We start from the raw sequence: 24,386 nt of genomic DNA on the forward strand, positions 1-24,386 counted from the left end.
TGACTTTCAATTAAACCCTCAAGTGCTTCCCTTTTTCTTTTGTTATCACCACAAACAATTCCTTCCTCTGAGTATTAGATCCAGTCTAATTCTGTGAGCTTCCAAAAGCAGCCTCCAAGGCCACAGAGGACAGAAATTCAAACTCTCGTCTGTTGTGTGTGTTCCACTCAGACCTCACTGAGTTCCCAGGGTGCAGTTCAGTGTGGAGCAGATAACTTGGTGGCCAGAGTGTTTGTAGAGAGAGAAGGGGTTGAGGGTGCATCCTGAAGTTTGTAGGGAACAGAGAACTCTTTTCCAAAGTTCTACGTGGTTGGTAAAAAATTTGGGCAGGCATGTGAAATTACTATCCAAAAATTGATCTGAAGATAAAACCTTGATGATATCAAATATTCTAAAGAAACAACTCATAAACACAGACTCCTGTGCTGACCACAAAGTTGGAAATGTTTTTTCTGTCCCAGAATTTATTTCATCTTCCAAATAAATTTTGAGTGGTATAATTTTGTGATCCTTGCACGGGCAGACAAGTCTTCCAGTTATGATTATTTAAATTCGACTTAATTTTTTCAAACAATGTTTCTACAAAGAATTTATGATTACTTGGGGCTAACATCACTAAAAGGGACCTCCACAGTTATAGAAGTTTAAGCAACAGAAGTTTAACATCTTTACCTCCCCTTCTCTCCACTCAGTCCTCTCCTTCTACCCCAACTCAAACTCTCAAGATTCAAATCAAGACTTATATTAAATTGTGTGGCTTCTAAATAGATTACAAGAACCTCATCACTTTTTCAGGGCATGACTAAAGAGACCCACATACACATACTTTCACCAAAGCACTAACCTTACTAGTTAGGCCTAAACCTCATGGTTCAGGGACATTATAAAAGGGTGGGGGTGGAGGGTAGGGGGAGAAATTGTTCTTTTAACAAATGAAAACCCAAGTTTGCTTCTTTGACTTGCTTGTGTGAAATTTGCTTTCTTTTGTCCTGATGGGAAGAGACCAGATGTAAGTCTTAAATCTGCTGTCAGGCACTTTGTTCAGTAATCTCTCTCTTTCACTGTGTATTCCTTTAGACTTGGACTTTCTTTTGAATTTTGCACACCAATGGCCTTTTGGTTGAGTTGTGTTGCTGAAAATTTGAGGATGTCTCTAGTTCCCTATGATTTGGCCATTAAATAGATTTATAGGTGGGTCTCTTTAGTCATGCCCTGAAAAGGTGATCAAGTTTTTGTATTCTATTTAGAAGCCACACAATTTAACATAACTCTACTCTTTCACTTCTCACCTTATACATTTAATCCATTTAAGCTGTTTTATGGAGGCTAAATATGAAAGAGCAGTGGCACTATAGTATTTCTTAACCTGTTACCAAGTCTGCAGTATTTTAACAGGAATGAACACCCAAATGCAAATTTCCATTCTCTTTGTATAACATTTACGCAATAAAGAATGAATTGAGTACATGATTTTTCATTTCTAGAGCACTAGAGCTAGTAATGCATGAGCTGCAAGAAGCAGCATTAATCCATCCAGCTGCAGAGAAATGAAATGTCACTTAGAGGAACTTGTTCTTGCCGCCACACTCTTTCATGGAATTCTCCATCAAAAAGGTGGAGAAAAGGGTAATTCTTCTTCCTATTGCTTTATATCATTGCATATCTAGCCTTTTTTGTGAGTTCTGACTTAGTTCCTGCATATGGAGTGTACTGAGGCTTGAGTTTTTTAAGGATACCTCATTTGATTTCATTTATTACAAGGAAGAGGTGTTTGGTTTTTGTTTTGAGAAAGGTAGGATGGGAGCAAAAGAAATATTTCTTCAAAAGAACATTTTCCAATTTTGTTTCTCAATAACCATTGCTATTTCTGGGCTAACATCTTAATTGCTATGGGTTTTATATGGTTTCGTGGGAGGATGTGGACATGTGCCTGTATATACAAAGTTAGTTCTGTTCACTCATTTTATTGGGTGAATATTATCCAGTGAATAGAGATCACAAGTTTTAAGGTCAATTAGGATCACTAGTAATATCAATGACAATGAAACACTGCAATACGGTAGTTACCTAAAACCCTAAGCACTATTTTTAAGGCAGAACAATTTTATATATAATGGTTTCTTTGCAAAATTTTATATAATAACATTCGTATATAATCCTTTACAAAATAGTACTTCTACCATTAATTTTCTGGCACTTGCTTAGCATGTATGAGGCACTGGGTTCATCCCCAGTACCACATTAAAAAGAAAAAAAAACTAAATTAAAAAAAAAAGAACACTTCTTTTTTTTTCCCCCCCAATGTTGGGACTAGAACACAGGGTCTCATACATGCTAGATAAGTACTTCCCGAGTGACCACATAAACTTATTTTTGGAAGTAATGTCATACTTTGTAGAATGTTGAGCTTCAAGAAAAAGTTTACTGTTAATACTTTATTTTTTTAATTTTTTTTTAGTTGTAGGACACAATACCTTTATTTTATTTATTTATGTGGTGCTGAGGATCAAACCCAGTGCCCCACACATGCAAGGCAAGCACACTACCACTGAGCCACAACCTCAGCCCCAATACCTTGGTTTTAAAAGCATTATTTAAAATAATTTATATCTCAAAGAAAAGATGACAAAATACCATAGTATCATCATGCATTGTGAAAGAAAACTGTGGCTATTTTATAGATTTCACACAAATTCTTCTTCCCATAATTAAACAGACTGCTACATCCAAGAAAAGTAACATCTTTTTATTGGACATCACTGAGGGATTCACTGTTCCACATAGCAGGATTTTACTAGGTAACTGGAGGCTTTTTACTTTCATCTACAGAGATTTTTCAAACACTTTAAAATTGTACCACATGCATCCCTGTTAAATAATGATATTAAGCCGGATATTGTGATACACACCAATAATCATGATGACTTGGGAGACTTAAACAGGAGGACCACAAGTTCTGGGCCAGCCTGAAGGGAGATGCTGTCTCAAAATAAGAGAGGACTGAGGACATAGTTTAGTGGTAGAGTAGCTCTGGTTTCAATCCCCAGTATTACATAATAATAATGATATTAAACACAATTCAATCTTTTAAACATAATTGAATGCTTCGTTTGTAAATGTGGAAAAAGGATAATGATAATGCTTAATTTATAAGAGTTTTTAAAATATTCACACCATTGTTACAAGCATCAGTGACTTTCTATGCACAAGTCTTGTGACTCATGAAAGGCTTATGAAGTTATTTAGCCCTAGAATCAATCAGTCTACACAAGTGCCCCTAGAGGGTAGTGAGCAGTAGTTATGTTCACCTAACCAATCTCACTTGGCTACATTTTGCTGCCATTAGACTTATTTCTAACAGTTATCATGATACTTTCTGGTGCCTTCCTTGCATCTTAATGTTAATTGTGTGTGTGTGTGTGTGTGTGCGCGCACGCGCGCATGCAGTTATAACATATACCTGAAACTAGGTAATATTTGCTTTTAGTTTTGGGGATCAAGCCCAGGGCCTTCTGCATGCAAGGCAAGCACCCTGATATTGGGTAATTTGTAAAGAAGGGAAATATATTATAATTCTAGAGACTGGGAAATCCAAGATCAAGATGCTGGCATACAGAGCTAGGGATGAGCTCAGTGATAGAGTGCTTGCCTAACATGTGTATGTGAGGCCTTGTACCACAGTCCACAATCCCATTACCACAAAAATAAATAAATAAATAGATATTAGCCTCTGGCAAGGCCCTTCTAGCTGCATCATCAAATGGCAGAAGGGCAGAGAGAGTGAACAACAGGGGCCCAAACTCAGCCTGTTTTGATCACATGAATTTCACTCTTGAAAGTAGAGCCCACATTGGCCAAGCCGCCTCTTCAGTACCGCCTCTATTAAGTACCATCTCTTAATACCACTGTCATGACAATTAAATTTCTATTCGAATATTGGAAGAGACAAACATTCAAACCAGAGAAACATTGACCCACTGCTACAGGCTGGGAAGCCATAGAACCTTCCAGAGTAAATTAAGGAGGAAGCTGAGTTTGATGAGAGTGAGGACCTGTCTGTGAACAAACAGTTTAAACACAAGATGACCTTGTGGTATTTGTGAGACCCATGCCTGGGGCGAGTGCTCCTCTTTCCCTCCTTCCCACTTCTTACCTGAGTTGCAGAGGTTTGAGACAGCCAGATAGGTGAGCAACCTCTGCCTGAAACACACTGTAATACACCTTTGAAGGGCTGTTGCTTCAGGACAGAGAATGAGAAATAAGACCCTTCTAAATTATGTAAAATTTTGGCATTACAATTTAAATAGAAGGGTTTTTGAGCTGATTTTGACAGCAGGAAATTGAAGTGGAAGTTCTCTCCCATTTATTCAACAGCTCCTTCTCCCCAAAACATCAGGCTGTGAGAGGAGAACCCACACAGCCTTACACCAAACTGAAATGCTTGCTAATTTTTTAAATTCAAACACTTTTTGATTCTTCTTAATAAGTGTAAAAAAAAGATAAAAGTAAAGAAAGACACTTAAGTGGCCTTGATGTAAGATGACCTTCATATGTCATTTCTTATGAAGGAAAGACAGAATTTGATATAGATTAATTTTTTTATTTTTTAATCTTGTCAGGTATGTGTGTTCCTCAAAGATGAATTTCTCTACATGCCTTTCAACACCATCCTTCCAACCTACACGAGTCAGTACTTGCCATCTATGAGGCAAGATCTACTGGGACCTTATTAGGGGACTGGTCTTAACGAACTAAGAAATCCTACTTTTAGTTTCTCAGCACAAATTTTCAAAGTCATCTTTTAAGTCTTATACAATGTGGAATAATAAAAAGAATACTGAAGTCTGCATCAGAAAACCTGGAGATTGCTATGACAACTAATAAAATAATATTTGTTAAATGTCTTTGAAAATGTAACATATTATTCTTTGAGTTATAAAGAAATCTTGAGAACCCATTATGTGCCAGGCACTTACTATTCAAGGCACCAGAAGACAGAAGAGACAAAACAAAATATCTGTCCTCATAAAGCTTACATTTTAATTGGGCAAACAAATAAATAGATTCACTATTTTTTTAAATCTTATCATCATCATGAAATAGAGTACCTTTACTTACTGGTGCTCTGCCTAACATTTTCATAGTGACCATACAAAGTTTGAAGGTGAAGACAAGTTTGCTGCTGGCTCCCTGACATATGAATAGATCCAAAAGCAACTCTTTTCATCTTACCAAGGATAATTCCTCATTTGTAAAATATAGGACAAACATAACACTACACTGACAAGAATGTTTTAATTACTTTAAAAGACGAGAATGCATTCTGTCTGTCTTGAAGTACTATATAAGCTTACACATACTTGGTCCTGCCATTATTAATGTGGGGGTTTCTATATGAAAGCACAATGTTCTTTCCTACCTTTTTTTTTTCTAAACATATTGTAGGGGGGAAAATCAAGTGAATTGGAAACAGAAGTGTTGACTCTTCTAGATAACATAAATTGTGTTCATGTTACAACATTTAGCATGCATAGACATGAATTGGTCTATGTTTTGCCAAGAACAGAGTAAATGACAACTATTCACATATCAGTTCTCCATTGTTCTGATTACAAGCTTATACATTGGGATGATTCATGGTTTACTTGCTTTTCGAGTCACAATTTCAAGCAGCATCATTTGTCTTCTATCAACAACTCATGCTTAGCCCAAAAGTCTGCATACTGATCTCTTGTATTCACATCATTCCTAGTCTTGGACAGCCTCATTCAGACTGTTGCATCTTTAAAGTAAATGGTGCAGGTGGCTTTTTAAATATTTCATTTACACCTATTTCTTCCTCAGAATTATTTTGCCCTGTAGAGGCAAATATCTTGCTCCATGTTACTACAGAGTAGTTTCTTTAATATATGCTGTCCACTGAACATTGCAGCACAAAACATTGTGTCTTTTTATATTTTACATGTCAAAATCCGATTTACACGTGATTCTGGGAGAACCAGATGAGTTACAAACAGAATTAATCAGAGGAGAGAAATCAGATGATAGAAAGCGGGAATAACCATTAAAATTGGTATTTGTTCATTCACATTTTTACTCAAAAGCATGTTATGAATGCTTAATATGTACTATGTTCTATATCATGGGTAGAGATGCACATAACACACATTTTCTGCCTTCAGGAAGAACCAACTTAGTGGTGTAGTGAGTAACATAGATAGTTATAACACAAGTAGAGGGACAGAAAGAGGGCATATAAACATATTAAGAAGTAGGACTTTTAAGAAGCCATTAGCTCCTGAGGGGAATCAGTGCCCTTTTAAAAGAGGCTTGAGGGAGTTTGTTTCCCCCTCCACTCTATGAGACATGTAGGAGGCACCATTTGTGAGAAACAGATCCTTTCCAGACACCAAATTACCTAGTGCCTTGCTTTGTTCTTGGATTTCTCATCCAACAGAACTGGAAGCAATAAATTTGTTGTGTATAAATTATCCAGTGTAGGGTATTTTGTTATAGTAGCTTGAATGGACTAAGATACTCTCTTTCTCACTTTTTATAATATTTTTTCCTTTTTATTCATCACATATACTATGACCAAATGTACTGTGTAATTTATTGGTTTTATATGTTTTCTTCAGCTAGAAAGCCAGCTCTAGGAAGACATGAATTTTTGCATTTTGCTTGATGATATAATCCCCAGGGCCTAGATCATATAGTAGGATTAAAGAAACATTTGATGAGTAAATGATTGATGTCTGTTGTACCTGGAAGCCATGTTGAAATAGGTTGACGAGTGAATGAGTAGTGTGAATATGAGTCAAGGAAAGTGGAAAACACCTTGAGAAAGTCTAAGAATGAAAGAGATATTGAATAAGTCTCTCTGCCTTCCATTATGTTTCTGTGGATGAAATCCCCATGCTCATACCTAAGGCCAGATCCCCAGAATCCTCTACCAACTTAGGTCTGGAAAAATGGGAGACTGTAAATTAACTGACAATAAATTAACTGGAGAAAAGACAAGGTGTATTCCATGTGCATGCGGAGTTGCTCCGTAGGAGTAATTCAATGAATAGCCAGAGATAAAGCCTTATATAATAACTTCACAAGGGGGACCAATGGTAAGGTAAGAAAATTATACTGGACTTTTTTGATGCTAATGGGAATGGATAGTCTCTCTCTTTCCTGGCTGGCAATTTCCTCATTGAAGGGGTGCAGTTACAGCAGCTAAATTCACACTCCTTGGTGCTAATGGTCAATTTTTTTTGAAGAATAAGTTGTCAGATGGAGGTCAATAGCAGCTATATTTGGGGAAGGTTCTACCTGAGTTTGGGTAATGTGTTTTTCTGCATCTGCTGTTTGAATATTTTCAGTTTAAAATAATCATACCATTTCAGGGAGATGCTAATTCATTCAATTCTGACCCCCTTTATCCTATACAGACAAGCCCAAATAACCCATGACTCTTTTACATAGATGCCCATGTAATGGTCTCTCTGGGAAACCATCTTATATGAAGCTTGGTGCAGGACTCCATCCAAGAATGCTTCTCCTGCAAATTTCTGTACACCATCCTGAAATATCAACTTTTCCTTCACAACTGCATCTTCCTCTTACACATGAATATGCTGTTATTCTTTCCAGATTTAAATAAAACAAAATAAACCTTTGAATTTAATAGAAAAATTTAAATGTGTTCCGTTCAATGGTAACCTGGAATTATTGCAGACATGGTTGCAGGAGACCCTCACCTTCAGATAAGAATCAGAACAGAGAAACCATGAACAACAAGGCTTTCAGTTCAGCATGAATATAGAAAATGCTATCTTCTCCCAAAAGCCCAGGGCCCAGCCTTCTGAGAGAGAAAAAGAGAAGGCAATGATTCCAACTAGTCCCCAGGTCACAGCAGTCTCTAAGACTTAAAGAAAGTTGAAGACACTGTTCAGGAAAGTCACCTTAGAACTATCAGGGAGGCATCACCATGTGTCTAGAAACAAAACCCAGGGAATAATAATGCCCAAGAATTTCATCTATTAACTGATCTAATCATCTGAAAAGAAAAAGAAAAAAATTATACAGTCTTAAGATAAAATTGACTTAATTCTGAGTCACTGAGATTCACTACATAGACTGTGAAAATTAAAAAAAAAAGACTCTGGGCAATAGTCCTTTTTTTAAACTAATAAATCAAAATTGTCAAAGACTTAAAAGTACTAGGTTAAATATTCAATCCTAAGCATTAACCATATCACCTACCAGAAGCAATTAGCTTTTGGAATGAAAGAGTAAGCATAAATACAAGAAACTAATTTGTCAGATTTACCAGACATCACATTGAAGTTCATCCTGAGTTGAAAATAAAAATATCAGCACATTCTATAACTTACTTAATATTGATGGGATTAGAAACTCATAAACACAGCCATACAATTGCCAGTCCTGAACTTGTATTTGTTGCCTTTTGTTTCAAAAATCTCATGCATTTTCTATCAGTTTCCTAGTTAATCCAAAATCAGTTAACATGTTTCTGTAGTTAGATATCGCCAAAGCAAAAGATGATAAAACAATAAAAAAAATAGTTTTTGTTGCTTTTGTGTTACTTTTCTTCTCAATGATGGACTAACTTACAACAAACCAAAAGACCAGTTCATTGCTGATTTTTAGGAAAGTGACCTTCTATAGAGACTACTGAGGCTAAGAAAGTGCCAAGCTAGAATTCAGAGTGAAGGTCTGCTCTAACACACCAGTGGATCTTAGGCAAACTTTCCTATGCTGCCAAATTTACTTGGGGGAAAAAAAATACTGCTGGATGACAGACCCAGGCATAGTCTCTTCATATTGGAGGCCAGAGCCAATTAATGAGACAGATATCATTATACAGTAAATAATTTGTCTGACTTTTGTCCCTAGTTCCTGAGACAGAGCCTCTAAACTCACCCAATTTAGTGAAGTGTTTGATATTGATGGTGTGCTCCTCTGATCACACCTAAGTTTATATTAATGAGGTGACCCATAGTGAGCCCCTTGTAGTTTCAGGACTGGAGCTGGCTCTACTGAAGAGACCAACTATGTGATTAGGATTTGGGCTTTGAGCCCATCCTGACTTCCCTACCTCTGAGGAGGGGAGAAGGAGCTAGGGATTGAGTTCAATCAATGGCCAATTCAACCAATCAAGCTATGGAATGAAATTTCACTAAAACCTCTGGACACCCAAAGCTCCAGTGAGCTTCCAAGTTAGTGATACACAACAGTGTGCTGGAGGTGACGCATCCTGAGCACATGGAAGGTTTGTGCTGGGAAATCTCTCAGAGCACAACCTACATGTCTCTTCATTTGGCTAGTCCTTATCAATTTCTTTATAATAAAATTATAATTCTAAATACAGTGCTTTTTTTTTTTTTGAATTCTGTAAGTCATTCTAAGAAATTAGAAAACCTGAGAAGATACTGGGGATCCTTAAATTTGTAGCCAGTTGGTTTGAGAGGCAGGTGGCTGGAAACCTCCCAGAGCATGAGCTGAGGTCTAGAGTGAGAGAATCTTATGGAAACCTGTGAAATCTGACTGACTCTGGGTAGTTCTTGTCAGAATCTTATTGTATACACACACACACACACACACACACACAAGCTTAAGCACAATGTAGTAAATGCTAAGAGATTAGCAAGCACTAAGAACGTGTAGCGGGCAGACAGACAGAAGCACATAATCCAGTACCTGCACAGCAGTCAGGGAAAGCTTTTAGCAATTGTCATCTGAAATGATCCTAAGAATGTTTACTTGTTAATGTTTGAAAATAAAAGAAGAAAATATGAAGATAACCAAATTAATCTTTATATTTTGGCATATTTTCTTTTGCATATCTTTCTATGAATTTTTATAAATTTGAGGTAATATTTCATGTACGTACTCACTTTCATTCAACATGTCATAAGCATTATCTCTTGACATTAAAGATCGCACATATTTTCATTGAATGACTGCATACTGTAATGTTATACAGACACAATGTAGTTTATATAACCCTTTTCATAATTTGGGGCATTAGACTGCTTCTGTCTTGATATAACAAATGAAGCTAAAGGGAATATATTTACCCATATATCTTTGTTCATATTTCTGATCACTTTGTTAGGATACACTCCTGAGGCAGAGTTTTCATGTAAAAGGATTTGCTTCTTTTTTTAAGGAAAGGGTACCAGGGATTGAACTCAGGGACACTCAATGACTGAGCCACATCTCCAGCCCTATTTTGCATTTTATTTAGAGACAGTGTCTCACTGAGTTGCTTAGTGCCTCTCTGTTGCTGAGGCTGGCTTTGAACTTGCAATCCTCCTGTCTCAGCTTCCCAAGCCACTGGGATCACAGACATACGTTACCATACCCAGTGGATTTTCTTTTTAGACCTACTGAAATCTAATGCCAATTTGTTCATAAAAATATGAATTTGTATTCCTGTAATGTATGTGTGAATTTCTAACAACATTCACTTGCCTAAATTAACATGTTTACTTCAAAAATTTGGAAATTTGATGCAACTCACAATTATTTATTGTTTTAAAATGTATTTCTTTGAGTACTTATGAGGCTGGTTAAGTATTTTTTCATGTCCATTAGTTAACTGTCTTTTTTCTGTTTTAATATTTATTCTAAGTATCCATTGGGATCTTGAACATTTTACTTTATTTATTAAATATATAATATAGCACATGTACTGTAGATTTTTATTAAAGACTGACATTGTGATGTTAAAAAATGTTAACTATAAAATTAAGAAGTTAACCTTCATATTTCTCTAACATTTTATTTTAAAATTTTTAAGTTTTGAGGTTTTATTCTTATGATTTTTTAAAAAATGAGGTTGTCTGTTATTGCATGACAGACATTGAGGCAAGCTGCTCAGATTGCCCTTCTGGAAGGGACTTCTGTCCAGGGCCTAGGAGTATGCTTAGCTGACAGCTTCTAGCTATTAGTTCCTTCAGGTTGTTCTTAGCTTTTGAGCTGAGAGACTTTATTTTGATGATACCCCTCAGCTAATGATTCAGCAAGGCAGTACTATAAGGGCTCAGCCATTCCTACCCAACACAGAAACCCTCCAAGTGGGCCTTTTTTTTTTTCTAGCCTAAGACTCTGATAGGATTTGCCCCATTAAAAATGACATGATCATTTACCCAGTTCCTGAACCTGAGCCGTTGTTCAAGCTTGGAACCCAATAAGCAAAAAGAAGCTGTGTTCCAAAGGGGAAAGACATTATAATACTATGGCAAATATGTACAGCATTGACTCCCCTAGTCCTCCCTGAGGAGATCTATGGCCATTCAGTCCAGTGAATACACGCTGTGGCAGAGGAATTTCCAGACCTCTCGAGGACTAATGGACAAAAAGTCTAAGTGATCATTGATGTTTGAGACACAGAGGATCATCGTGACGCTTCTTGTTAGACTGAGGTCATTTAGGAATCAAGAAATAATGGTCAGGCACTTGTAATTTCAGCAACTCAGGAGGTTGTGGCAGGAGGCTCACAAGTTGGAGGCAAGCCTGGGCAATTTAGGAAGCCCTTTTCTCAAAATTAAAACAAAAAAAAATATGAAGGACTGGGGATGCGGTTCAGTGGTAGAGTGCCTATGGGTTCAATCCTCAGAACAGAGAGAGAGAGAGAGAAGAGAGGAGAGAGGAAGAAGGAAAGGAAGTTTAGTTTTGTCCAAAGCACAGCTTAGTAAGAGATACCCTAGTTTGCAAACCCACCTAGTGGTCAATTCCTGAGACTCTGGATGTATAATTGGACTTAATACTCTTGGCAGTTATTAAACCACACACAGTGTACTATTGCCCTATTCGGAGGTAAGAAATATTGATAGGAAAGGCCAAATAGGAGCTTCTTAAACCATACACCACCAACCCACATCAGGATAGTAAATCAAAAACATTATCCAATCTCAAGAAATGAGTGTCAAGAATTAGTGTCCTTAAAGAATGAAGAATCTAGGTATTTAATAGGTTTATTTAATTCATCAATCTTGAGTACCAATTCAAAGTCTATAGGAATTAGATTGATGAATTAAATAAACCTATTAAATACAGTAATCTCCATGAAGATGCTGCTCAATCACAATTGTTGTGCCATACGTGGTTTCATTGCTAAAGGCAATGAACATAGCTTCATATATGTCGAATATGGTCATTGATGTGGAGAACAAATTACTTTCTATCCTAATTAAGATTTAAGACCAAAGGAATTTACATTCACAGAGAAAGGACAATACACATGTAAATTATTGCTGTGAGTTGTAATCTCTTCTGCCCTCTCTCAGAATTCATTATCTCTGAAGAGATATGGAGTGCTCTGATATCCTAAAGAACACCAAACTGATCAATTACATTGATGACATTTTACTGATCTTCAATTTGCATAACATCTAGAAATACTTTTCTAGCCCATATACCAAATAAATCAGATTTACAGCTTTGAGGGATACCCCAAGCAGAAAAAGCCTGTATACCAGTTCCATGATGGTGCATTAGTCTTGTCACTTGGGCCTCCCAATCTGACAGAACATAAGTATCAGCAGTGTCAGTGATAGAAAAGTATGTCGTAGAGTTTCTAGTCAACCTCAATGGCAAAATCATATGGCAAGTTCCTGGAGTTCTAAAACAAACCCAAGTTATCTGCTACTAAAAACAACATTTTCTTTGCAAAACAGTTTCTGACCTACTACTATTTCCTATTAAAGACAAAAATACTTGACCATGGAACACTAAGTGACTACATATCAGATCAGAAATGGGTCCTCTAGATGAGAGGTGGGAGGGAAAGGGAGAGAAAAGGGAAATTGCATGGAAATGGAAGGAGACCCTCAGGGCTATACAAAAGAACATACAAGAGGAAATGAGGGGAAAGGGAAAAATAATACAAGGGGGAGAAATGAAGGTCAGTAGAGGGGGTAGAGAGAGAAGAGGGGTGGGGAGGGGAGGGGAGGGGGGATAGTAGAGGATAGGACAGGTAGCAGAATACAACAGACACTAGTATGGCAATATGTAAATCAATGGATGTGTAATTGATGTGATTCTGCAATCTGTATATGGGCTAAAAATGGGAGTTCATAACCCACTTGAAGCAAAGTGTGAAAGATGATATATCAAGAACTATGTAATGTTTTGAACAACCAACAATAAAAAAAAATGAAAAGAAAAAAAAAGAAATGGGTCCTCTAGAATACTCTTAAGTTGCAAATTGGATGGGCCCAGCAGCAGTTCACCATAACCTAGGTAAGGTACATCCTGGTCAAGTGTGAACAAGACATGAAGGCAAAAGCAGCTATAGAAGTAGGTAGGCCTGCCCTCTGTTACTCTCAACAAATGTACCTGCTCTCCTCTGTCAGCTCATGACTGTAAGCTCACTGTGGCTCACTATAGCTGTGTAGTGATCCCACATCATGAACTTAAAATAGAAAAATAGGAATGACCTGGATGGCTGGTCAGAGACCTAGAAGGAAAAACTGAAAGATCATGGATGAGGATGGAGGTAATGGTATGTGTATGGACATAAAGTGAACGCAAAATGTAAAAGTAAATGCCCAATGAGAGCTCCCACTGTAGAAGACACACTAACCAACTTCATAGGTAGACAAAATGACTCTGTTAGTTAATGGGAGTCAACCTTGATTTAGCCAGAGTGGGCACCATGCTCACTTAAATGAAGTGGCTACAGTGTCAGAGTGGAAGGCTCTACGTGTTTAGAACAGCATGCACTCCCCCTCACCAAACCTCTCCAGCTACTGCCACCTCTGAATGTACTGTTGGGCCAAAAGGAGACAACAATAAGGAGTCTCCAATTTGACATTCTTCCAGAGCACTGGTGATCTGAGGGCCTGTTGACTACCATGGACCCATTTCACTCCAAAAGGACAACTGTGTGTTCCCACAAGAATACCTTTTCTAGACAAGGATTTGCTTTCTCCTACCACAAGGCCTCAGTCAGCACTGCTCTTCTGGGGTTAATAGAATGTTTAATTCACAGGGATTCTCACACAGCTATTATCCAACTGGAAAACCCATCTTATGGCAGAAAAGGTGTGGAATAAACCCATGTCCATAAGTTGTACAAGTTGTACAGCATGTAACACTACTTAGAAGCTTCCAACCTGATAGAGCATTGGAATAGCCTAGTGAATTGCCACATCTGACACATGACTTCATGAGGATGATATCCTCCAAGATGTGGAATATGCATTGAATTAGAGATAATTATATAATGCCTTGTCCCAAGCCGTAATGACTCTACGTATCATTAGCATCAGTGTCACTCTGTGAAAGCCTCTACCTCCTATCTCCACAACTCTATTCTCTAGAGAGTCAGAGCTTCTGACCTCTAAAAGGGACATATATCTCCAGGAGAAACAGGCTCCCAGGTCAATAGCTATGGGTTCCTCCCAGGAATTTTGGGTTCCTTTCACTAGAGAAGAATAGGCAAGAAGAGAGTCTCGGGCTTGTCATCTGTGATCAGCTGGAGGAGGTTGTGCTGTTGCAGATTATATGGAACTCAAGTAACAGATTGACTTGTCTCTTGGTATTTCCTTGTCTAAGTAGGCAGGTGCTAAAGCCTGTTCTAAGTATGATTGCCAAAGATTCAGAACCTTCAGCTGAGGGTTTGAGCCTGACCTCAGCTAAGCCACTAAGTCCAGCAGAAGTGGTATCTTAAGGAGCAGGGATTTGAGAGTGGATAATGAAGGAGAGCTACTGCCCTAATGGGAATGTAGTTCTTCCCAGTAACTTCTTGCTTCTAAGTTCTCCTCAGGAAGAGGCCAATCAGAGCTGTGGAGGAGCTGCTGTCCACATCTGCATAGAAAAGTAGATCTGTATGATGCAAGGAGTAGACAAGCAGAGATGGAAATTCAGTTAGCTTTCTCTTTGCTGCGACCAAAAGACCTGAACAAGAACAATTTTAGAGAAGGAAAAGTTTATTTGGTGCTCACAGTTCCAGAGGTCTCAGTCCACCAATATCTAGCTCCATTTATCTGAACCCAAGGTGAGGCAGAATATCATGGTAAAAGAGAAAAGGAGATTAGAAAATTACCACCAGGAAGCAGAGAGAGAGAGAGAGAGAGCTCTGCTTATCAAGGACAAAATATATACCCCAAAGGATACCCCAAAGGCACGCCCTCAGAGACCCACCTCTTCCAGCCACACCCTGACTGCCCAGGGTTACCAACCAGTTAATCCATTCAAGTGGAATTATGCACTGATATGCACTAATTGGATTAAGGCTTTCATAACCCAATCATTTCACCTCAAAACTTTCCTGCATTGTCTCACATATGAGCTTTTAGAGGACACTTCACATCATCTGAACCATAATACAACCTGTTCAGGTCCATCTTTAAAAAAAGACTTGGGCTGGGCGGGAGCTGTAGCTCAGTGGTAGAGCACTTGCCTAGCACATATGAGGCACGGGGTTCAATCCTCAGCAACACATAAAAATAAATAAAATAAAGTTATTGCGTCCATCTACAACTAAAAAGTGCTTTAAAAAAAAATGGACTTGCTGCCCAGATAAAGAGTGCAGATAGAAGACAACCTCCAGATACCAGTCTTTTCAGGGTTCTCCTCAGTTTTCATACTAAGGTTGCTCTAATTCTTAGGGCAGGCTTTAGCCACTTACTGAGCAAGGAGCTTGTTTAAGAGACCAGCTATTACTTTCAACCTGAGATTCTACTAATGGGAAGTCTTTGTTCTAGAGCTCCTCTAGGACTTTTTCAATTTCCCATTCCCCTGCCCCAACCTGCTTCCTCCTTATTCTTTTCATTTTTTTTTTTTTTTAGGTATTNATTTTAGAGACAGGGTCTCACTGAGTTGCCTAGCACCTTGCCATTGCCGAGATGCGCTTTTAACTTGTGATCCTCTTGTCTCAGCCTTCTGAGCCGCTGAGATTACAGACTTGCACCAGCGAGTCCAGCTGTTTTAAGCTTTTCATTCTGATCCTTAAAAAAAAAAAAAAAAATCACATTTACTTTCTTGTTAGCAGTGCTATAGATAGAAGCGTGTGGTAGCTGGGTGGCACATCCCTGGAATCCCAGCTACTCAGGAGGCTGTGACAGGAGGATCATGACATGATTGAAGCCAGCTTCAGCAACTTAGTAAGGCCCTCAGTAACATAGAGAGAATCTGTCTCAAAATAAAAAACAAAAATGGCTGTAGTTGTGGCTCAGTGGTAGCATGCCCCTGGGCTCAATTCCCAGTACAAAAAAAAAAAAAAACATGTGGTATATTAAGAGAGCAAGGATCCAAGGTTCTCAGTCTGATACCACAAGAGGAACTGGGACTGTCAAGACAGCAGCCTACAAGAAACTGAATCCTAGCAACCATAGGCCTGAGTGTGGGAGCAGATTCAACAGCCCTGTTGAGTCTTGAAGACGACTTGTTAGGGCTGTTTGACAGCTGGAGTGCACCCTCATAAAAGGTCTTGAGCAAAAGGTATCTTTTTAAGCTGTTCCCTAAATTCATGATTCAAAGAAACTGTGATATTGTGATACATGTTTGTAGTTTTCAGCTACTACATTGTGGTGTAATTTGTTATGCAGCAGAGATAACTAATTCATTCCCCAAAAGAGCAACCACCACTTACAGTTTTACTCATTTACTTTGCTTGTTGCTTATTTGCTTAAACAAGTGAAAAGTTTTCTTCTCTCACACTTAGTATTCTGGGATTATATCTGCAATATATATTTTTATTAAATCTATTAAGTATTTTTTTTACCCATCAGAACAGCATTGTATCCGTACAATTATCCATACATGTCTATCAAATATTTTGTTCAAGCTATTTATTGGTTTATAAAGATTCTGTTGATTTTGAGTTTTCTAATACTTAAAAATGACTTTACCTGTATATAGCAATGGTATTTTACATATATTTTCTTTTATTCTGAACATTTTCAAAATACTGACCCTAAACTCTAAAGGAAATATTTCTAATGATTCATTATTTTTTATTTTTAGTATTAGCATTATTATCTTTTACTTTGCTATAGGATCTCAATTCTCTTTATAATCCTTTCTCTAACATGGATATATTACTGTGAATCATGTAAGACTGCAAACATTTCATAGCCTGCTTTTTACTTCTTCTCTTCATCCATTATTTTCATAGTACCCTTCTACTTCACTTCTTTTTAGTTCCCTTTGCAGGTTTCTCCTCTTTTATCCAATTTTCTAATATAAAAATGCCTCAGGTTTAAGTGTTTGGATTTCTCCTTTTAACCTCATTCCTTTAGTGAGTTTACCTAATCACAACATTAAAATACCATGGACTATATACTAATGACTAAAATGTGAACACGGAGTCTATACTTATCCAGCTTCTTACTATCTGCTGGTCTTCTGTGTCTTAAAATGATCTCATATGTAACGTGTCCATAACGAGAATCTTTCTTCTAAATTCACACTCATCCAAGTCCATCTTATTACTATTAGGTGCCACCCCATCCATAGAATAACTAAAACATGATATTTCTTCCCACTGGTGCATACCTATAATTTCAGCTACTTGGAAGGTTGAGGCAGAAAGATGGCCACGTTCAAGGCCAGTCTGGGAAATTTAGTAAGACCCTGTCTCAAAAATAAAATAAAAAGGGCTGGGGATATAACTCAGTAGCAGAGTGCTTACAAATATTTTATAGCCTGTTTTCTTTCTCTTTTTCATCCATTATTCTCTATTTATGTATATTTATATAAAGGAGATTTATTGGGTTGGCTTACACAATCAGAAGTGGATAATCCCACAGTGGCCATCTACAGGCTGGAGAGCTGAAGGAACCAGAAACTGCTCAGTCCAAGAGGCTGAGATCTCAGAACAAGAGGGATCAATGATGCCTCCCCAGTATAGGACAGAAAGCCTGGAAACTCCCTGGAGAGTCACTGGTCAGAGTCAACTCTGGAAGAGGGAAGAAGCTGGAGTCTGGTGTCTTCTGCAGCAGTCAAGAACCCACTCAAGAAAAATGTAGCTTGTGCCTGATGCTAATTCCTTGTTTTTCCAACTTTTGTTCCATCCCAGCCCCCAAACTGTTAGACTGTGCTGCTACACTTAGGGTAGGTCTCTGCTTCAGTTGGCTGTCCCACTGCCAATCATTCACAGAAACACCCTCATTGAGACACTCAGAAGTCTCTTAATCTTATGCATTTTATAATTCAATCAAGTGAACAATTCAGATTAACCATCACATTCTATAAATTCATGTAAGCATCACTATCCACTCAGAATCTGACCACGTCTTTTTTACTTCCTCCAAGACAATTAGATTATTTCGAATTTCCTCTTCTCTCACTTGGATCACCACAGAGATTCGAAATTTCCTGCTTCCATTCTTGCCCTTGTATATCCTTGCTTCAATACAGCAAATCTTAAATATGATTTAATTATCTGCCCCAATCCTTTCTATCACTCACTCTCATCTCACGATGAATTACATTTTAAAAGGGCATATATGATCAGCCTCCGAATCCTATGATTTTGCCTGCCCCTGCCCCATCTCCTACTATTCTTTCCTGTGCTCATTCTTCTTCAGCCACATTAGACGACTCCTTGCTGTTTCTTAATCCAGCCAGAAGCTTCCTGCCCAAGGCCTTTGTGTTCCCTCCTCCTACCCTCTGAACCATTAGCCCTTGAGATATTCTCATGGGTCTCTATACTGCTCCTTCATGTCCTTGATCAAATACAACATTCGTAGGGCATCTCTGACCATCTTAAATTGCAAACCACCTCCCCATCTTTGGGACTCCTTTGCCCACCTCTTGCATTTATTTTATTCTACAGTAGCTTTCACTTTTTAATGTGATAGGTCAAGTGCTCCTTAATGGTATTTATCATCTACCCCTCAGCACCACCCCATTAGTAAGTAAGCTCCGGGGCAGGGATTTTGTCTGTTTGGGTTACTGTTGTATTTCAGTCTTTGAACAGTGTATGGCAAATATTCGGCACTCAGTAAATATCTGTTGGATCAATAAACTAATCAATCAAGAAATACTATTAAAAGCCTATTACTTAAAGCTTGGAAGGTGATCTCTAGAAGAAGAATTTTAAAAAAATTAAAAAAAAAAAAACCTAAAAGATGCTGCTCGGAATGGACCTGGGCATGGAGGAGTCCTGTGGGGAAGATTGCTTTTCTTTATAGACCCTCTTGTACTGTTTGATTGCTTTTACTGTGTGCATGTATTACTCTGATAAAAATTCAAAAACAAAACTTCTAAATAAGTCACAGTGGCTGGAAATCATAGGATGATAACAATGCAGAAAACCTAGCCAACAATAATTTGCTTTATAGTAAATTGCTCTAAATCTGTTTTGAGAACAAATTATTGAATCTGCTAATGGTACTTACAGATGGTACAAAACAATGAACTTCTTCTTGGAATTGGGTATAATTTCAAATAGAATATCTTCTACCATGCTGTAAAGTGACTTCAATCTATTTCTGTGATCAAGCATTATATTATTACATCAAGTTCCACATATTTCACAATGGGTATCAAATGTACAGGGATGTCATTATTCAAGACTGTACATAAAATGTGATTTATTGATTCTTTAAATGTGGGCGGAAAATAATGGAAATAATTTTTCATACACAGATAACTGGCATATGTGAATGCTTGCTAATTTGAGTAGGGAGATAGGAAGGAAAAGATGGAAGTAACAAAAAAAATAATTTTGTCTAAGGCTGCCAGTGACATAAATTCAAACAATTGCTTTTTCAGAGTCCTCAGGCTTGTTTCTATTCAATGTTTGCTGAGCTTTAGAGAAGGCTGAATCCCACCATGGCAAAGTGCCATCTTTGTCAGAAGCGAAGAGCTGTTTACATTCAAGGCACATAATAAGTGCAATGTGAAGTAAAAAACAGTGTGAGTTCTATTATGGCTGATTAGCCCATTGTACACTGTTACAACTAACATCTTCCTTGTGCTAAAAATAGTGTGAAGTCACGGGACCCCAAGCAACATGATCCACCAGTACTGTACTCTTTCACAAGACTGCCAACAAAAGCTGCCTCTAACTCCCCAGAAAAATAAAAGGGCCACTCATTCACTTCAGTGCCCTCCAAAATATGTAGTTTATTTGAACTGTTAGGAAACCTTTCCGAAAAATGAGCAACAGAGAATGGAAGCTGATAAAATATAGATCTATCTTCTGGGTCACTTCCTATGAATGAACCACATCCTTAATAGGAACATCTTAAAAAGTCAGTTGGTTGCTACACAAAACGTGCATGGTTAGCTGTTTCTTAATCACAGGAGTGGAGAGATTAGTGCAATATTTTGATGCAGTGACTACTAGTAGCCCCAGTAAATAAAAAATAAATAAATAATCCATCCGTATTTGAAGTGACAGAGCAGGAGGGAGAAGTTCGAATAAACCCAGAGTCCTAGGTCCTTTCACCACCAAGTCAATAGCCCTTCTCCTTGGAGGGGGCAAAGCAAACTGCTTTCTATTCTATTGAAAACCTGGAAGAATTTGCACCACAGTAATCCTAAATCCAGAGGCAATCTATTAAGAACTCAGCATTACCAATCCTGAGACTCAACTGATAAGCACCTCCCCCCATTAATCCTCTTACAGGCCCTACTAAGTAATGAAAGGGGTGCGATGAAAAAGCCCCCCCCCCTTTTTATTGCAACCATATAAACTGCTTGTGTAAATGTTTCATTAACAAACTGCTGGACCAGTATTTTAATATCCTCTGCCTCTCTCTCCCTGATCCTCTTGGTGTGCAGCATGACTAAATGTGTGATTTACACATGTTTAGGAGAAACATTCCCACACTTGAATGCTATACCATGACAAAGGGAGGGGAGGGGCCAAGAGAGAGGTGTTGAATCTATTGTAGACAATTTAATTTACAATACTCTCTTTTATGGGCTTTAAAAGATGAATGACTTCCACCCACTTATCAGTTTAGGTTTCATTTCTCAGTGTTCTTTCTGGTAAGTACTGGTCTCTATGTATGTGCCCTTGGCCAGATCATTTGAGGTTAGTCCTTTTGAAGACATAGTTAAATGCTCTAATATTCTAAGAGGAAAAGGAAGATAAATTCCAATATGGATTCAAGGTACAAAGAACCCTTCTCTGAACATCAGAGGGGCCAATATAAATGGGTTGCCTTCTTTTTAAATGATGCCAATATTTTGTGGAAAGAATCACCCTGTGTTCATTTTTTCTCTGTAGTCATCCAATCACAATCTGATATTTCCTGCACTTTAGCTAATCTAGGAAATTCTAACATGAGGGCTGAATTTTCTAATTTTTTAAATATGCAAGTTATCCCTCAAGCACGTAGTAAATTAGTCCATATGCAGTAACAGGATGCAACTTGAAGATAACAGAATCAGTCACTGAGGAGTCCTTTAAATTATCATAGTATAGAAAGTCAGGTTAACACAGCCAGACAAGTTCTACTGGGTCAAATTCTGAGCGATTCCAAGCTTTAAAAAATTAATACATAAGAAAACCAAGTAAAAATGTAGCCTCTTTTAAACCAGTGGCCAACCCAAGTGTCATTTGTGTCATTTCAGTTCACTGTGAGCACGCTGGCCACAGCTGCCGTCACTGAGTTTGGGGAAGAACCCTGTTTAGGTCACTGCGTGTAGTTTTATCTCTAGCCACAACTATGGTCTGGTTTCAAAGTGAATAGATTCATTTGGATCAACAATGCCCTGGGGGATAAAAGCTTAAATGTATTCAACCTTAGGAAGAGCTGAAAACATCAATACCTTCATAAAGCCACTTTGATTTGTATCGACTATGGTTGTACTGCTAATTCATATACATCATTGTTTACTTCACAGAGCTTTTAACATGACTTTTGATTTATAGAAATAGTGATTCAATTTCTACCAAGAAGTGGTAAGCCCAGACCTCCCCCAGATTCTTACTTTCTCTCTGATGTGACCAAATTGAAAGAGAAATTCTCATGTCACAGCTTAAATAAATTGCTTTATAACAGTTTATGTGCACTTTTCCCCACCAAACTTTCATGGTAACAGATAATAACAAAATAGATCATCCAGTGAAGGATAATAATCAATTATCTAAGCATGTTGTTAATATGTTCACAGCAAAATCATTGATTTCTACTGAGGTAAGTTCTACAATCCAGGTGCATTTTCTTCTCAGAAGATATATGCTGGACAAAAGAGAGAATTCCCTGGACCTGGACACCTTGCTTAAGTGCAGAGGACTTTAAGGCTTTCATTTACAGGAAGCCCTTTGGGCACATTGCAAAGATTTTTTTTTCCTTTTTTTTTTTTAATTTTATTTTTGTATATGATATGAGGTATGTATCCAAATACTTTTTTTTTTCTTGTGGATATCTAGTCATCCAAGGAACATTTTTTTTTTCTACGCAAAGATTTAAAATATACCTGTACCACACAAATAACAGAAGCTACATTTGGTAAGAGTTTCAGTTTTTGTTTCATGCTGTATCACATGGAGAACCTAAAAATTCTTTTCTAGCAGTTCATTTATGTCTAAGCCACTAAAATGAATGACTTTAAACCAAGCTAATAAGCTGACATGACAGAACTGGATTTTTTGCTAACTGATTAATTCCCAAACTTCAATTAGAATTGAAATATTTTGGATTTTCATGTGCTGAAATCTTATCCAGGGATGCCACAGAACACAGGTATTGATTTTATCAAGAAAAATGTTCATTGCTCAAGAAGTGCCATCAAAATAACATTGAAGCAGACAGCATTCAGCATGGAAGGGAACAAAATGTGAATGTGATAGCCAGCCTTTCTTTTTCTTGGATCACGGCAGGCCTGAACACAACATATCCTTGGTCCAAGAAAAATTCACAGTTCTGATGGAGATAAACTTGGAAGGCTTGAGACAGCCCAGCATCTCACAGTTAATTAAAGAAGTGAGTGAAGGCATCAAAGCTCGCTCCCTTCTGCCTGAATAATTCACTGCCTTTATCCATTATTAAAACCCGTTACTTCACCACAATGATTCCCAGCTCGAGATGGATTGGTCTCAGAATCGAGAGATAAATTGTAACAAGGCCTACAGCTATATTAATAAATTGAAATGAACATTTATTTGCTCATCTAATTAGAACTGTAGTTTTTCCAAATAGTGTAGTAATGTATTACCTTGACAGGCAGCACTACCTACCTTCTATGAGATAAAATGAACAGGAGGTCTTTGCCCCAGATTTGGGGTGTCTTTGCATAAAAAGTTCTTTGGTCGCTGCTGTTCCTTTTAAACCATTCATTCAGCTACTATGCTCTGCCGATCCTATCTCTCCAGGATTGATGGGAGCTTAGCTTTTGAGGTACTTCGTCAGAGGGCTGCAAAGAAATGTGCATATAGAACCGCATTCTTCTTTTGTCCTGTCTCTTTTTAAAGTGTTGTTGGGGGGAAGAATTTGAAGATTTCCCCACCCCCACCCCATCTCCATTTCCCTTCATTAGGATTGCAAAGCCTTACAGCTCAGAGGTTCAAAGGACTGGGTTCTGGCAGACACCAGCTTGATTTCTGGCTCAATCGCTAACTTTATGCAGCCTCAGTTTCTTCCTCTGCAAAATTAAAATAATAATATCCATTGGTGAAAGTCGACATGCAGTGCACAGAGAATGTCTGTAAAATGAGGAATTCACAGTGGGTTTTGGTTTTGTTTTGTTTTCCAATACTGCAGATCAAACCCAGGACCTTGCTTATGTTAGGCAAGGCTTTATAATCCAGCGACATCACCAGCACTTTATTTATTTATTTATTTTTATTTGGAGATAGGGTCTCCATAAATTGTCCAGGCTGCCCTTGAACTTTTGATCCTCTTACCTCAGTTTCCTGAGCTGCTGGAATTACAAACTTACAGACATAAGCCACCACGCCTGGCTCATAGTGGGTTCTTAATCAATAGTGAATACTATTACTACTCAGCAAATCTTGCTCTTCTCTGTTCACAAATTAGATTTAAAAATCATTTTATTACATTAGTATGGAAGGGTCTTTCTATAACAACAACGAATGCAGAATTTTTGAAGAACAAAAAATGAATAACGGGGTGTTACACCAACATAAAACTTTTTCCTTACGAATGAGTTTCATAGATAAAGACCTCTCTCCCCCAGCTGGATTATAAAATCTGAGGCAGCCTGGTTTGTGTCTTCTCTTTTATCTGCAGTAGCCCCAGGACACGGTGGGTGCTTGGTAGTTGATTTTGTTTACCATATTAAGCATGGTTATTACCTAACCTCTTGTGAAACATTTCTATTGTGCCCTGTTTTTTGCCCCTAGGATGAAGTACCTGAGAAAAACAGTTTAGGAGGAAAAATTTATTTTGGCTTATGATTCAGAGATTGCAGTCGTGATCAGCTGGCTCCATTGCTTTAGG

At 37.8% G+C, this 24,386-nt stretch overlaps 1 long non-coding RNA gene across 1 annotated transcript in view; it reads right to left on the reverse strand.

The window, feature by feature from the left end:
* LOC107143042 overlaps window positions 1-24,386 on the reverse strand; it is a 60,516-nt gene that overhangs the window by 19,436 nt on the left and 16,694 nt on the right. Inside the window, exons 1-2 of the long non-coding RNA XR_007350655.1 lie at window positions 23,480-23,569; window positions 23,165-23,340 (exon numbers count right to left, since the gene is read on the reverse strand). This is a non-coding gene — a long non-coding RNA (uncharacterized LOC107143042). Of the gene's footprint in view, window positions 1-23,164; window positions 23,341-23,479 lie in introns of the transcript that reaches the window.

The sequence above is a fragment of the Marmota marmota genome, unplaced genomic scaffold (assembly GCF_001458135.2).
Source record: "Marmota marmota marmota unplaced genomic scaffold, marMar, whole genome shotgun sequence".
NCBI lineage: Eukaryota > Metazoa > Chordata > Mammalia > Rodentia > Sciuridae > Marmota > Marmota marmota.